Source organism: Pleurodeles waltl, chromosome 2_1 (genome assembly GCF_031143425.1).
Source record: "Pleurodeles waltl isolate 20211129_DDA chromosome 2_1, aPleWal1.hap1.20221129, whole genome shotgun sequence".
NCBI lineage: Eukaryota > Metazoa > Chordata > Amphibia > Caudata > Salamandridae > Pleurodeles > Pleurodeles waltl.
Window position 1 is genome coordinate 809,299,202 of NC_090438.1, and position 16,287 is coordinate 809,315,488.

General features: G+C 48.3%; 1 protein-coding gene across 6 annotated transcripts in view; it reads left to right on the forward strand.

Annotated features, from left to right (window-relative positions):
* The first annotated feature begins 13,950 nt into the window (after positions 1–13,950).
* The window catches only part of LOC138268696 (glutamate decarboxylase 1-like), a 1,137,623-nt gene continuing 1,135,286 nt past the window's right edge, over positions 13,951–16,287 (forward strand). For 4 of the 6 annotated variants that reach the window (XM_069218622.1, XM_069218640.1, XM_069218631.1 and 1 more), the window contains exon 1: positions 13,952–14,152. The gene's annotated coding sequence lies outside the window, so the exon portion shown is untranslated. Of the gene's footprint in view, positions 14,153–16,287 lie in introns of all 6 variants that reach the window. The other 2 variants (XM_069218676.1, XM_069218615.1) reach the window with 2 other exon arrangements.

Here is a 16,287-nt window from a genome sequence, read left to right on the forward strand (position 1 = left end):
CAGTGTTCTCTCCGTGGAGTTCTTGTCGTGGGACTGGGCCTTGCCCCTTTGCTCAGGACCCCTGTGGTCCACGGACAGTGGTTGGACTACATTTAGTAGATGTATATATTTTGTACATAGTTTATTTATTTATTTGGATTACTGCTGTCCATTTGTCAATATATCTGCCCGTTTAAGATCTCTTCTTTTGGTCTTTGCATTATTTCGGAGGGGGGGGTTTGTGGGTTGTGACAGTGATCTGTGGGAATGCATTGATGTGTGTGTTGTAGTGGGTGTGGGTGGGTGGGTGTGTGCCGGTAATCTTTGCCCTCCCCTGTGTCGTAGGTGCAGTACTCACCGATGTCTTCCGCGCCGCCGGGCGTGCTCCTGGTACAGGAGCAGGTATAGGAGTGCGGGGATGACCTGCAACTCGGGTTCCATACTGCCGGAATCTCACGTGGTGTATGTGGAGGTGAGCGTTTTCCCGTTCGTAGTCTGTTTCCGCCGTGTTTTTATCGGCGGTGCTCCCGCCCCGGAAAAGGTGGCGGATTGGTGGGTCGTGATAGGGTGGGCGGTACATTGTCTGCCGCCTGGCTGTTGGCGGGGACCGCCGCGCTGTTTGTTTGTTCCGCCGTGGCGGGCGGAGTGTTAATGCGGCGGGCTGTGTTGGCGGTTCCCGCCAGGGTCAGAATTGCATATTTTGGACCGCCGGCCTGTTGGCGGGTTGGCCGCCGCTTTATCACCGACCGCCAGGGTCAGAATGAGGGCCTTAATATCACTTTTCAGTGATATCTTTACAAATTCGTATTGCAACTTTGATCGTTTTGACCTGCAATTACCCAGATAAATATTCTATATTTTTCTAAACACTGTGTGGTGTATTTTTGTGGTGTTATACTATGGTGTTGCATGATTTATTGCACAAATGCTTTACACATTGCCTTCTAAGTTAAGCCTGACTGCTCGTGCCAAGCTACCGGAGGGTGAGCACAGGCTGATTTTGGATTGTGTGTGACTTACCCTGACTAGAGTGAGGGTTCTTGCTTGGACAGAGGGCAACCTGACTGCCAACCAAATACCCCATTTCTAACATTGGTGATCAGCGGTGAGGATAGGACTTGTGTTTGTGCAGTGACATACAGTAGCTAAGTATTTCACTACCTACCCACAGTTGAAGGTCAACTTGATTTTTCATTTTTTTTTGCTTTTGGTTCCCTGATGTCCTCCTGGATATACTATTGATATTTGGGACTTTGGATTTTGGTTTTTGCTAGTAAGATCTTATCAGAATGGGATTGCTTACCTACTCATTCTTTGTTCGTACTGACCACCTCACTAAGGCTGACCTAAGGAAGCTTTGCAGACAATGGGGCCTTCCTGTAGCAAGGAGATCTTCTAAAGCAGAGATGCTACATGCCTACATAATCTGGGGGAGGAAAGATGGGCAGAGAGAGAGGCAGCAAGAAACCAAATTACTAAGTACCCCTCAGATGAGGAGGAGGACTACGCACCTGAGGAGGAAGACTACTCAGAGTTGGACAGTGACCCAGAAATAGATGAATGGCTCCGAAGTCAAAGGCGACAGGAGCAACAATTAGAGGAGTATCTTGCAGAGGTTGAGGCAAAAAGACTCTTAACCCTGGAAGAAGAAAAGATTGCAGCTCAAGAGCTGAGCTGTAAAGAGCTGAAACTGGAGGCCGGAAGGGCTGAGTCCAGTTCAGATGGTGGCAGCAAACATCTTGCATCCAGTACTGCTGAAGAAGGGCACAAGTCCAGAGATGTGGTGCCCAACTTGAAGAAGGGAGTTGACACACCCCAGGTGGTTCAAGAGTATGAGGTAGTTCCCGTTATGCACAGGGTCCCTGAGAAGGATTGGGGAACTGGCACAGGGAGTCATATTCCTACTGGGGGGAGGGACACTTTACTGACTCTAGCAGAGAGTGACAGAGAAAAGGGTTCCCCCCTGGTGGACGTCCTGGATATAGAGTGTAGAGACATCCCAGAAGAGTATGGGTTGAGTGTCAGGGACAGGCAGATACTGTCTCACCAGTCTCAGGAGGGTGATGTAGAGTGCTTTTCCAAGGCTGAGTTACTGGATGGTTGGGTGAAGGGTACTGTGGTTAATACATGTGAAGGGCAGAGTGATGTAATTGCTGGAGAGCATATGTCTGGTCCTTATTTTCCAGAGCCACGCCAACACCAGGTGGAGTGTGAGTTCTCTGACCCCAGGGAACTTACAATGGAGGCAGACTTCTGGGTGAGTACCAGAGAGTCTGAAGAGGCATTTGGGGGTACTCCTGAAGGGAGTGGTCTAGGTGGTTCCCGACCAAGTGAGGTGGGAGAGGATTGTAGTGTCCCAGGTAGGTCTCAGTGCCTAACCTGTACCGTAGGGCCACCTTTTGAGGGAAGCCCCGCAGTGTCAGAAGAACTTGGGGGGGTGACTGTAGACAGCATCCCAACAGTTCTGGTGTCTGGCAGTACCACTCCTAGTGAGGGGGTGCAGAAGTCCAGACATAGGGTTGAGAGGGGGTGGCAGACCCCAGTGGAGGATCTTGAGAGTCAGGAGTCAGCTCTGAGAGCAGACCCCCCCAGGAATGACCCAGGTGAGACCGTTACTGGTTTGGGGGAAACCCAGACTCTGCCGGATGGGCAGAGGTCGGGAGACCTGCGCCAACCAGACTCTTGTGTGGCCCTTGGGGACGGTGTGTCCCTTGTGGGGGGTGAGAGTGCCCCCCAGGAAGTCCTGGCATGCCAGGCAAAGATTCAACCTCAGGGTGGTGACTCTGGGTTGGATAACCGGGTTCAGAGGTTAAACTCTGACCTGGTGGGGGGTAGATGTGCCCCCCAGAAAGTCCTGGAATGCCAGGCAATGGCTCAACCTCAGGGTGGTGACTCTGGGTTGGCTAACCAGGTTAAGAGGTCAAACTATGACCTGGTGGGGGGTAGGTGTGCCCCCCAGGAAGTCCTGGTATGCCAGGCAATGGTTCAACCTCAGAGTGGTGGCTCTGGGTTGGATACCCCGGTTCAGAGGTTAAACTCTGACCGGGTGGGAGGTAGGTGTGCCTCCCAAGAATTCCTGCTGTGCCAAGCAATTGTCCAACCTCAGGGTGTTGACTCTGGGTTGGATGGCCAGGTTCAGAGGTTAAACTCTGACCTGGTGGGAGGTAGGTGTGCCCCCCAGGAAGTCCTGGTATGCCAGGCAATGGTTCAACCTCAGAGGGGTGGCTCTGGGTTGGATACCCCGGTTCAGAGGTTAAACTCTGACCGGGTGGGAGGTAGGTGTGCCTCCCAAGAAGTCCTGCTGTGCCAAGCAATTGTCCAACCTCAGGGTGTTGACTCTGGGTTGGATGGCCAGGTTCAGAGGTTAAACTCTGACCTGGTGGGAGGTAGGTGTGCCTCCCAGAAAGTCCTGGGGTGCCAGGCAATTGCCCAACCTCAGGGTGGTGACTCTGGGTTGGCTAACCAGGTTCAGAGGTCAAACTCTGACCTGGTGGGGGGTAGGTGTGCCCCCCAGAAAGTCCTGGTATACCAGGCAATGGTTCAACCTCAGGGTGGTGACCCTGGGTTGGAGAACCAGGCTCAGAGGTTAAACTCTGACCTGGTGGGAGGTAGGTGTGCCTCCCTGAAAGTCCTGGCCTGCCAGGCAATGGTTCAACCTCAGGGTGGTGACTCTGGGTTGGATATCCAGGTTCAGAGGTTAACCTCTGACCTGGTGGGGGGTAGGTGTGCCCCCCAGAAAGCCCTGGTGTACCAGGCAGTTGTCCAACATCAGGGTGGTGACCCTAGGTTGGAGAACCAGGTTCAGAGGTTAAACTCTGACCTGGTGGAGGGTCAGTGTGCCCTCCAGGAAGTCCTGGCGTGCCAGGCAATTGTTCAACTTCAGGGTGGTGACTCTGAGTTGGATGGTCAGGTGCAGAGGTTAAACTCTGACCTGGTGGGGGGTAGGTGTGCCTCCCAGAAAGTCCTGGTTTGCCAGGCAGTGATCCAGTCTGAGGGTACCGACCCTGGGCTGGAAGACCAGGTTCAGGGTGTCCCCCCGGACCTGGAGGGAGGGGCTACTGATAACAGTGCCCCTACCATGTTGTCTTCTGAGGAGGCCACTCCTAGTTGGAGGGTGCTGGACCCCAGAAGGGAGGGCAGGGGAGGGAAGCCTCACCCCGGGCCCTAGTCCAACCTGAAGGTACAGACCCCGGGTTGGAGGGCCAGTTGCAGGTTAACAGCCCTGCACTGGTGGAGGAATGGTACAGGGCGACTTCTATAAGCACCCTGACCATGTTGGACTCTGGGGGTACCGCTCCAGGAGGGAGGGTACAGAGCCCCAGAGGGGAGGACCAGGTTCAGGCTGTCATCCCTGACCTGGTGGAAGGGAGAGTGGTTAAAGGGTGCCCAGCACCTGGGGCTACCGCCCCCCACTCTCCACAGCCACAGTGGGGGGAGAGCTTTGAGAGGCCTGGGGCCTGGCTCTCATCCCTGGCAACTGTCAGTAACCACTGTGGCTTGCTGTTCGGGTGGACAGAGTTCTCCCTGGGGAGGGGACAAGTGTCACTCCCCGGGGGTAGAGTGGGCAACACCACTGTGTTGGTCATGGTGGTACTATCCTGCTCCCGGGATACATCTGTGAGCAAAGTAAGGTTAGGTGCTGCACAGATGGGATCCGCAGGTAAGGAGAAAGGTTCCCCATGGGTTGGCTTAGTGGGCCCTGAGAGTATGGACAGAGAGATCCAATTGGAGTCAGGAAGGCGAAGAACTGGAGCATGCCCCTGCTGTTGTGGGCCTGGGTCCTGGTTCTGTCGCCTCAAACAGGGAAGTACATCAGGATAGTGATTGTTCTCCCCTGGCTTTAGGCTGGTAGGGGGTCATGTTGGACCTGGCTTTTTGACAGGGACATCCCCAAACTTTTTGCCTCCTTCCTCCTATTTTTTCTGACCTGTTGTTGTTGGATTTTGACCTCTGGGCACTTTACCACTGCTAACCAGTGCTAAAGTGCATATGCTCTCTGTGTAAATTGTACTATTGATTGGTTTATCCATGATTGACTATTTAATTCACTTGTAAGTCCCTATTAGAGTGCACTACATGTGCCTAGGGCATGTAGATTAAATGCTACTAGTGGGCCTGCAGCACTGGTTGTGCCACCCACCTCAGTAGCCCCTTAACCTTGTCTCAGGCCTGCCATTGCAAGGCCTGTGTGTGCAGTTTCACTGCCACTTCGACTTGGCATTTAAAAGTACTTGCCAAGCCTAGAACTCCCCTTTTTCTACATATAAGTCATCCCTAATGTGTGCCCTAGGTAACCCCTAGAGCAGGGTGCTGTGTAGGTAAAAGGCAGGACATGTACCTGTGTAGTTATATGTCCTGGTAGTGTAAAACTCCTAAATTCGTTTTCACACTACTGTGAGGCCTGCTCCCTTCATAGGCTAACATTGGGGCTGCCCTCATACACTGTTGAAGTGGCAGCTGCTGATCTGAAAGGAGCAGGAAGGTCATATTTAGTATGGCCAGAATGGTAATATAAAATCCTGCTGACTGGTGAAGTCGGATTTAATATTACTATTTTAGAAATGCCACTTTTAGAAAGTGAGCATTTCTTTGCACTAAAATCTTGTTGTGCCCTTCAATCCACGTCTGGCTGGGCTTGGTTGACAGCTCCTTGTGCATTCACTCAGACACACCCCAAACACAGGGTACTCAGCCTCACTTGCATACATCTGCATTTTGAATGGGTCTTCCTGGGCTGGGAGGGTGGAGGGCCTGCCCTCACACAAAGGACTGCCACACCCCCTACTGGGACTCTGGCAGACAGGATTGAACTGAAAGGGGGCTTGGTGCATTTCTTAGACACTCTTTGAAGTCACCCCCACTTCAAAGGCACAACTTAGTATAACACAGGGCCTCTGCCCTACCTCATCAGACACTTGCTGGAGAAGAAACCTGAACCAGAAACTACATCCTGCCAAGAAGAACTGCCTGACTGCTCAAAGCACTCACCTGTCTGCTTTCTACAAAGGACTGCTGCCTTGCTGTTGCCCTGCTGCCTTGCTGAACTCTTGTCTGGCTGTGAAAGTGCTCTCCAAGGGCTTGGATAGAGCTTGCCTCCTGTTCCTTGAAGTCTCAGGACCAAAAAGACTTCTTCCTTTCACTTGGACGCTCAGTGCGCCGAAAATTTCGACGCACAGCTTGTTTCGCGGCAAGAAAAACGCCGCACACCGACGCTGATAGACCCGACGCCCTCGGGACGAACGAAACTTCGACGCACAACCTCGCAAGGACAACGCCGCCTGACTTTCCAGGAGAAATCGACGCGACGCCTACCGTGAGCGCGAAACTTTGACGCACGGCCTCGCAAGGACTACGCCGCCCGACTTCCAAGGAGAAATCGACGCGACGCCTGCCGTGAGACCAAAAGTTCGACGCACGGGCAAGCAAGGACAACGCCGCCCGACTTCCAAGGAGAAATCGACGCAACGCCTACCGTGAGATCGAAACTTCGACGCGCAGCCCCGCAGAACGACGCGCAGCCGGAAAACAAGCAGGAGAATCCACGCACAGACCCGGGACATCTGGTAATCCCCGCAATCCACAAAAAGAGACTGTCTGCGCGCCAGAAAACGACGCCCGACTTCCCCGCGTGGAAAAGAACGATGCAAGTCTGTGTGTGCTGAGGAGAAATCGACGCACACACCCTTTTTCCCCGCATCTCTTCTCCTGTGGCCCTCTGAGGAGATTTCCCACCAGAAACCAGGTACTTTGTGCTTGAAAGACACTTTATTGCTTTTTAAAGACTTAAGACACTTAGGGGGTTATTCTAACTTTGGAGGAGTGGTAATCCGTCCCAAAAGTGACGGTAAAGTGACGGATATACCACCAGCCGTATTACGAGGTCCATAGGATATAATGGACTCGTAATGCGGCTGGTGGTAAATCCGTCACTTTTCCGTCACTTTTGGGACGGATTAACACCTCCTCCAAAGTTAGAATAACCCCCTTAATATCACTTTTCAGTGATATCTTTACAAATTCGTATTGCAACTTTGATCGTTTTGACCTGCAATTACCCAGATAAATATTCTATATTTTTCTAAACACTGTGTGGTGTATTTTTTTGGTGTTATACTATGGTGTTGCATGATTTATTGCACAAATGCTTTACACATTGCCTTCTAAGTTAAGCCTGACTGCTCGTGCCAAGCTACCGGAGGGTGAGCACAGGCTGATTTTGGATTGAGTGTGACTTACCCTGACTAGAGTGAGGGTTCTTGCTTGGACATAGGGCAACCTGACTGCAAACCAAAAACCCCATTTATAACAGTGAGCCTGAGTCCCCACCCAATGTATGTCAGTTTATGCCTTCAGAAGTCAACCCCATGCCATTGTGCAGGGATAATATGTGTCCCTCACTTCTTACAGGTGGTTCCGGGTACCCAAACCTGTCCTGGATCCTGACCCCTGTTAGGAATCCTAGAACAGGGGCTGAATATAAGTTAATTGATGATCATGTGCGTACCAGGAGGATTGTTGAAAGGATCTTCGGGCTCCTGAAGGCTAGGTTCAGGTGCCTCCATCTGACAGGTGGATCCCTATGCTACTCCCCTGAGGAAGTCTGCAGGATTGTTGTTGTGTGCTGCATGTTGCACAATTTGGCCCTCAGATGGCATGTGCCCTATCTGCAGGAGGAGGAGAGTGTCAATGCAGCTATGGTAACAGTGGACACTGAGAACAGTGAGGAGGAAGAAGAGGAGAAGGATGTGGACAACAGAACACATATGATTCTGCAGTACTTCCAATGACACTCAGGTAAGACTGTTGAACTAAACATTTCTCCATTTCAGTGTTGTACTGTGTGGCTGTAGCATAATGCTAGTCATTACCTTTGGATTCCACCTGACTGTCACCTATGCCTTCCCTTATGGCAGATGATGCTGTGGTTACAACAGTTACAACAGTGTACTGCTGTGACATGTACAAACTGCTGAGGCACATTTGTATGATGGATCTACGTATTACTGGACATTTACACAGGGTCATGCAGTTCATAACATTTCTATACATTGTACATTACCTTCTGATAAAGCATATTTACTCAAGTTGTGTCCAAGTGTGTTTATTGAAATGTGGTATACAATGGAAAGTGCAATAGGGTGGGGTGACGGTTGGGAATAGTCCAGTGCAGTGTAGTCTCTTTGTGGCACAGGTCCAGTGTCCAAGGGGCCAAAGGGAGGGGAGCAATAGCAGTTCAAAGTGGAGAAGAAAAGGGGGATATTCAGGAGGGTCTCATTTCCTGGTGGTGGTCTTGGTCTTTGCAACTGTCTGAGTCGCAGGGATCGTTTGTGGGGTGGTTCACCTTCTGCAGGGGGAGGGGTGCTGGTGGCATGTGGGTCCTGTGGCAGCAGATGTGGAGGGCTGGTCAGTACACTGGCTAGAGGAAGGGGCCTGCTGGTGTGCTGTATAGTCCCTCATTATGTTATCCATATCACCCAGCACCCCTGCAATGGAGACCATGGTGTTATACAGGGTCTGCAATTCTTACTTGATCTCCTGGTGTTGTTCCCCCTCCAGCTGCTGGTTCTCCTGCATGATGTTTCTCAGCAGACCCATCTTGTCCGGGGATTCTTGGTATGCCCCCAGGACATTAGTAAGTGCCTCCAGGGCAGTCGGTTCCCTGGGCCTGTCCTCCCCCTGGTGCACAGCAGTCTCCGACCGTCTCTGGCCCCTTGTGCCTGTATCCCCTGAATGGTGTGCCCACTGCCACTGACCCCAGGACCCTCATTGTCTTGTCTGTGAGGTGTGGACTGGGGTCCCTGTACAGGTGGGCACACTACTGATTGATGTGCACTGGGGACAGAGGACTGGGGACATTGGGTGGCTGCTGTGGTATTGGATTCTGAGGGGAAGGCTCTGTAGTGAACTGGGTGGTGGCTGGGGTAGCCGACTGACCAGTGGCTCCTGATGGGCTAGGGAGTTCATCCAGATCTCCAGAGTTGCTGTCATCACTGGGGGCATCTTCCGGTGGGGGACTGGGTAGCTGTGGCACTTCCTCGCTGCTGAGATTGGCTGGGGCACCTCTGAGGACGTAAGTGGGGTATTATGCTAGATGTCTAAGGCATATCCTACATCACTAGGTTCCTCTATGCTATTGCAGTTGCCCTGCCACCTTTGTTTGTGCATGGTGATGGATTGTGGGAATGTTAGTTCTCCATGCTGTGTATGCATTGGTGGTGGGTGTGCATGCAGGGCTGGAATGGGTGTGCATGCAGTGGGTATGGCATGCAGAGTTTGGCATTTAGGTTTGTTAATTGTGGTGGTGCAGTTTGTGGGATGGCGTGGGGTGATGCGTGTCAGGGTGAGGGGTGGTGGTGGCATGCATGTATGTGGGGTGATAGGTAATAATTGTTGACTCACCAGGGTCCAGTCCTCCTGAAACTCCAGTGAGTCCCTCAGGATGCAGTATTGCCAAGACTTGGTCCTCCCATCCTGTCACCTTTGCGGGGGAGAAGTTGGGAGTCCACCACCAGTCCTCTGGATGGTGAGCTGGTGCCTTGCTGCAATGGAATGCACCGTCCTACGTAGGTTGTTCCACCTCTTCCTGATGTTGTCCCTTGTGCGTGGATGTAGTCCCACGGCGTTCACCCTGTCCACGATCCTCTGCCATAGCTCCATCTTCCTGCCAATCGATATCTGCTGAACCTGTGCTCCAAACAGCTGTGGCTCTACCCTTGCGATTTCCTCAACCAGGACCTGCAACTCCTCATCGGTGAAAAGGGGGTGCCTTTGTGGAGACATGGGTGTTGTGTGGTGTGTGTAGGTTGTGCAGAGGGTGATGTGTGATGTGGTGGATTGTGTGGTGCATGTGGAATGAATAGGTAGTTGTGATATGTGTGTGCAGTTCTCTTTTGTGTCAGCGTCACCCAGTGTATCCATCTTGTCGTGTTCGCAATGGATTGTGGGTGTGTTTTATAGTGTGGTTGGTGGGTGTGTGTATTGTGTGAGGTGTGGGTTTTTTGTTCTGGCTAATGTTGTCTTGTTTTGCATTTTGGTGGCCTTATCTGCCTTGGCGGTGTTCACCGCCAACGGTTTACCGCTGTTGAATGTCCGCTTTGGTGATTTGTGGGTCATTATTTGGAGGGCGTAGTATTGGTGTCATAACAGTAAGGGTGGTAGTTCCAACAGTTTATCACGTTCAGTGGGTCTGGTGGATTTGTGGTTGTGGCAGTTTTATGTCGGTTTTACGTGTATATGTCATAATCTGGCGGATGGACGTTAGCATCTGCAGTGGTATGTTGGCGGAAGTCACTGCGGCGGTATTCAGAATTTACCACCAATGTCATAATGAGGGCCTATGTGAGCAATTACATCAATTCAATGTAGCTATGAGAAGGTGTCACATAAACTGACGTTTTCATGCATAACATGACATGATGTCTGTCAAATGCACAACCTTTTGAAATGTGTGCACATATGGAAGTAAAGGAAGGTAGAACAACATGACATGGCACTACTGTTTTGCAGATACCAAAACAGGGATTCATGGTATTCCCTTGTTGACACCATTGACAATACTTGTTAAAAAGTGAGATACACATACCTATACCCATTTCAATAACTATGGCGGAGATGAGCACACATTTGCAACATGTACACACATATGGGTATAATATGAATAGGTGAAAATACCACTTACAAGCACACTGGCTTCAGGTACAAATGGATGTAGTTTTGGTATGGACCGTTTTTTGGAGAACAACATACTTTGAGAGAAAGCAAGGGACTACACAAATGCAAGGGATGAGCCATGGAAAACATCATACAAACTGAGAACACAAATTGCTCATTGTTAATAGCAGAGAAACAACAATGATATTAGTAATTGGGATAAAACAAGATATTTTGTAGACTCAAGTTTAGATACACATGTTTTGATTAGGGTATTGAAACATTCTAACTAGCTAATTTAAGGGCAAGCACTCTAAGTGTGATTGTTGAAACATTGCTAATTGCAGATTACCAGTCTCCACTCCATTAGGAATTCCGGTCAAGCCTTTAGGATCTGCAAGATCTTCTCCTCCTAGGGAAAGAGTTGTAAGGGGGTGTTGTAAGGGGGTGCTAGGAGAAACACAACGAGTCCTCTGGACCTCCAGGTGATCCTTGGAGGTCAAGGAACACACTTTCCCCGGCAGGTTGTTCCACATCTTCCCAATTTCCTGCTGTGGGCGCAGATTGTTGGCTACATCATTAACTCTGTGTACTATTCCGGTCCACATTTGCCTTTTCTGAGATAAGGTAGTATTTTGTGCTTGTGCCCCAAATAATTGTGGCTCTCCTCTAATATTTTCATCCACCAATACAGACAATTCTCCCTCTGTGAAATGTGGTTTCCTCCTCCCAGCCATAGTGAATTATTGAACAAATAATATGGTGACCAAAAAGTTAAAGGATAATTGAAACAAAAAGCAAAGAGGGAGATCAATATAGACAAAACAATAACCTGGCTCCTGTATGTCAAAATCATCAGCAAAATGGTGTTCTGCAGTGTGATGGCAAAGGATCATGGTTCTGAATGGGGAATATTTATAGTGTGTTTTGCAGGTGTTTACAATTATCCAATATACAACAGGTGTGGGCTGATAGCATCCGAACAATATCCACAGCCATAGTAGAATACTGAATGCGTTCTGCGACAGACTTCCACCGTCATGAGACCGTTGCTGATATACTGCCAGCATGGCTATATTATTTAAATAGGGCCGGCAGGATCCCACCATCAGGAGGGCGACGGAGTGCTAATAGCCAACATTGGAGTCGGCTGCATCAGCTGTGGGATGCATCTAGCACAACGGAGTAACGTCCGTCGACGTGGACCATAGCTGACCCGCCATACATTTAATGGTGGTCTGCCGTCAGCTTGACGGTGTACTTGGGACTGCTGCAGTGGTGGATTGGCAGTAAGACCATTAAGATCTAAATCAGGCCCTAGGTCTCCTACGTGGTGTAACAACATTTTCAAAAATGTTCTGTTTCACCTGATACATTTTAGGATGTCGTCATCTTTGGAGCTAAAATCAGCATGTTTTGGCAGATTTTCGGGCTTCCAATGGGCCAAAACACAAGATTTGGTATATGGGTAAAAGTTAATGAAAATGGCTCATTTGCTCCCTTTGGGGCCTTAAGAGTGTTTATTCACTACAGGAAGTAATATAAACAACTTTTGAGTCCTATTCAGGCGTTAAAGGAAATTGTATCCACCTGGAATCACACAATTTCTACTTTCTCATAATCTGGGTCAAGATGTTCAGTTCAGGTGGTGCATGTTTGTGGTTTCATGCTGTCAGACACTGCAGTATTCAGAATAACAGCCATAGGCCCTCATTCCAAGTTTGGCAGGCGCCAAACGGGAACCGCCAATTGGCCGCTCTGCGGTCAGAAGACCGCGGAGGCCATTCTGACTTTCCCGCCGGCCCAGCGGGAAAGGCCCTGCAACATAGAAGCCGGCTCCGAATGGAGCCGGCGGTGTTGCAGGGGTGCGACGGGTGCAGTTTCACCCATCACGATTTTCACTGTCTGCTATGCAGACAGTGAAAATCATGCTGGGGCCCTGTTAGGGGGCCCCTGCACTGCCCATGCCAGTGGCATGGGCAGTGCAGGGGCCCACTGGGGCACCACGACACCCGTTCCCGCCATCCTGTTCCTGGCGGTAAAAAACGCCAGAAACAGGCTGGCGGGAAGGGGGTCGGAATCCCCATGGAAGATTTGCCCAGCCAGGGGAAATCCGGCGGGAAACCGCCGGATCCCCTTTTCTGACCGCGGCTTTACCGCCACGGTCAGAATGCGCAGGAAAGCACCGCCAGCCTGTTGGCGGTGCTTTCCGTCATTCACGGCCCTGGGGGTTTTTACCGCCAGGGTCGGAATGACCCCCAGAGTCTCTTGTCACTAGCCTTGTATCAAACACCGAACTCCTTCTCTTTAACACTGCAGCAACCGTCTTCTCATGCTATTGACATTCACTGTGGGTTGGTAAAACATCCATTCATTTTGCAATTAAGACCCACGACTCTTTCACTTACTTCGACCAGAAATCCTAAATATCATATGTCCTACTCTCATTCTCTTATAAATACAAGCCTGTTGGTTTTGCGAGACAATGCTGTGAATTGTGCACGTTTACCCTGCGTGCTGTTCCCTAAATAGCAAATAATGTATCGTACATCTGTGTGCTCAGTAGGAAGCAAAGGGAAAACAATTTGAAATGTTTTCTTATGCCATAGTGAACTAATCAAGCACAGCATAATCAAAAGTACATTGATAAAATACAAATGATAGAGATCGTTGATTCCATTCCATATATCATTAGGGACCTCCCAGCACTGGAAAACTGGCATGAAACAAATTATAACTCCAAAGAGTAGAAGAAAACAAATGTGATACGTGTATATAACAAGTATGATTGGAACACATGAACACATGATTGTGTCGCATTAATGTTCTTCGGTGCCTCACTTCCTTAGGTTATCTTGACATTCTATCACCATCCATTTCAATAACTTTGCTCCCTTTTATGTAATTCCTTCTCGCTAATGCTTACTGTGCCACAGACTGAATAATTGTAACAAGGCAAGAGGGGCAGGCATTAGTAGTGTTGGATGCAACTTCCCCTTTTCTGCAAGCATGATGTTGTGAAACTCAGATGTTCTTTTAAGAAAGGTAAAAGTGGGGCAGAGGGGCACCAGTCTTGACTCTTTCCCCAGAATCTGTGGTTGTTGTGTGGTTAGACTCTTGCATACTGCGAGAACAGGAAACAGGAGGGGTAAGGGCGACCTCACACTGGACACCCTTACTACTAGTAGGAGGTGAATCATCGCTTAACTGTAATACCACGTTTGCACATCTTGAAGTAGGAACTACAAATGTATTTAGTTCTTTATTTTTCAAATATTGTATAGTCCTTCAACCCTGCCCCGAGTATCACAACTGCTACACATCATTACATTTACTCCATCTTTATGCCTTGGAACTCAGCAGAAAAAACAAAGTAGCAGATGCATTACAAATGCAGAAGCTTGAAAAGCATTCCAATAATTCACTTTATAGAATGTGAACATAAATAGGAACGCAACGTCTTCAAAATAGAAAATAGCTCTTTTCCCCATTAAGAACTTATCAAGGAGAACACTTCGGGCATGTGAGTTCACTTTCTATTTTTATCATCTTTCATATCTAAAAGTAATGTGCCAGGAGGTATTAATTGTTATCTTTTTAAATGAAATATTTGGCCATTATGGTCCTGAATAGCTTTACTAAATATGTGTATTTTGTCTACATCCTGTTGAAAGTGAGACAGTATTTTTGATTATTGATAATTATCAGGCATGTTCTGGTCTCAAAGGCTACTTTCTAACATTATGTCGAGCCTCTAATGTAGTGGTCATAGAGACCTTGGAAAAGAGTCTTCACAATAACTTGTGAGGAGCAGCAATGCAGCCAGCTGGTCTTGAGAACCCACAGATGGAGGCCGTTGCAAGATTTCAAACATGTAAATCAGTTAATTTATCTAACAGTTTTCCGCATTCATTAGTGACGTTATTGGCAAGCATGTGTATGGGAATTGGTTTTGCAATCTGATTCTGGTCGTTTTTACTATACTGATGCGTATGCCACTCTCCCACTTTAGTAGCCATTTCTAAAATGAGACAATTACTTGCATACGCAGTCATGGTGGATAGGAAATAAGGATCAGCATATTTCAAAGGCAGACAAGACCATTTGTCACACAGGTTGGAACTCCTACACTTTATTGGGAACACTGATGAAGAATATTGTAGAGAGCTTTATTTATCAGTATTCTGAAATATATTGTACAACACACCCTTATGCACTAAAAGCTGGGAGTCACAGGTTGCTAGCTCTTTATGTGCTGAGAAAACACATTTGCCGCATTCAATTCTGGTGCTGTAGCTGAGGATGGTGGTCTTTTTGGTGCCACCTAATTACCTCCATTCTTGTCTTCCGAATTCTGGGCACATGAAATTGTGAGGGAAGAGCAGATTGGAGCAACAGTTTCCTCTTTTTACCACATTTCTTTACAGTTTTGAAAGTCTCTATTAATCATATGAACAGTGTGCAATGTTTTAAGAAAACTAGCCAATATAGTTCAACAAGCAGCTAACTCGCACTGCAGCTTCAACATTCGCTTACAATGGCATCAAGGTAGTAAACGGTCCTCTGAACTAGTTCCTGAGGCTAATTCCTGACAGTCAAAATTACAGAAAATGTGAACAAATGATGCAGGGACAAAGAAACACTGTGCAGTGTTAACTCTGTTGCTGCTAGGCCTACCATAAACCCCCCATCCCGTCCCATCCCAGAGCTGGACATCTTTTTGTCTATTTGCACTTAGGCCTCCATAACGTTTTGTCCAGATAAGCTGTCCATGGCAAACCTATCCCCTTTTTCGAATATCCTGCGGATTCTAAAGGTACCCAGGTTATGTGGATTCTCCTGGTGGAGACCTAAAAAATAGCCACAATATAGTTACATTTTGAGTTTTTTGGGACAAATAGAAACAAGTGTTCTTGATAACAGTGTCTGGTGTATTCATAAAAATGACATCAACAAATAGATTAATGTGCTAAAGCCACCATATTCCAAGAGTTCAAACACTTGCAGAGCTCAGACACAAAAACATATTTTTACTACAGTTTTTGCATTCTTTAAAGTGGTAGCCAATTTTTTACTTTTTTTGTACTTTCAACCTACTTCCAGTTTGTGGTGCAAACCAGTTTGAAACCCATGGGTCATCCACGAAAGCTGTATATTTCTGAAGTAGACAACATTTCAAATTCAGCAAGGGGTCATAGGTGTGGATCCCTCAAAGTTTTTCCAAAGAAACTAACTGTTAAAATAAATAATTATTGAAAATGAGTAGGAAAAAACAGTCATTTGTGACAATGTTTTCAACTGTAACTTTGTGTCACGACGGCGGATTTACAAAAGCAATGTACCATTACACTTGCTAGACCCTTTTGGTTGCCTCACTTGTGTGGGTAGGCTTAGTGACAATGACAGGAAAAGACCGAAAACGCACCAAGGATACATCACAGTTCTTCACAAAAAAATGACCAGTTTTTTGCAAAGTGTGTAACTGTGGAGTTTGGGCCCTGGCTCAGCTGGCACCTTCATAAACCTAGCGAACTTGTTCATTTTTAAAAACTAGATACCTAGGGAAATCCAGGATGGGGTGACTTGCATGGTTCGCATCAGGTTGTTTTACCCAGAATCCCTTGCAAGCTTCCAACTTTGACTAAAGACACATTTTCC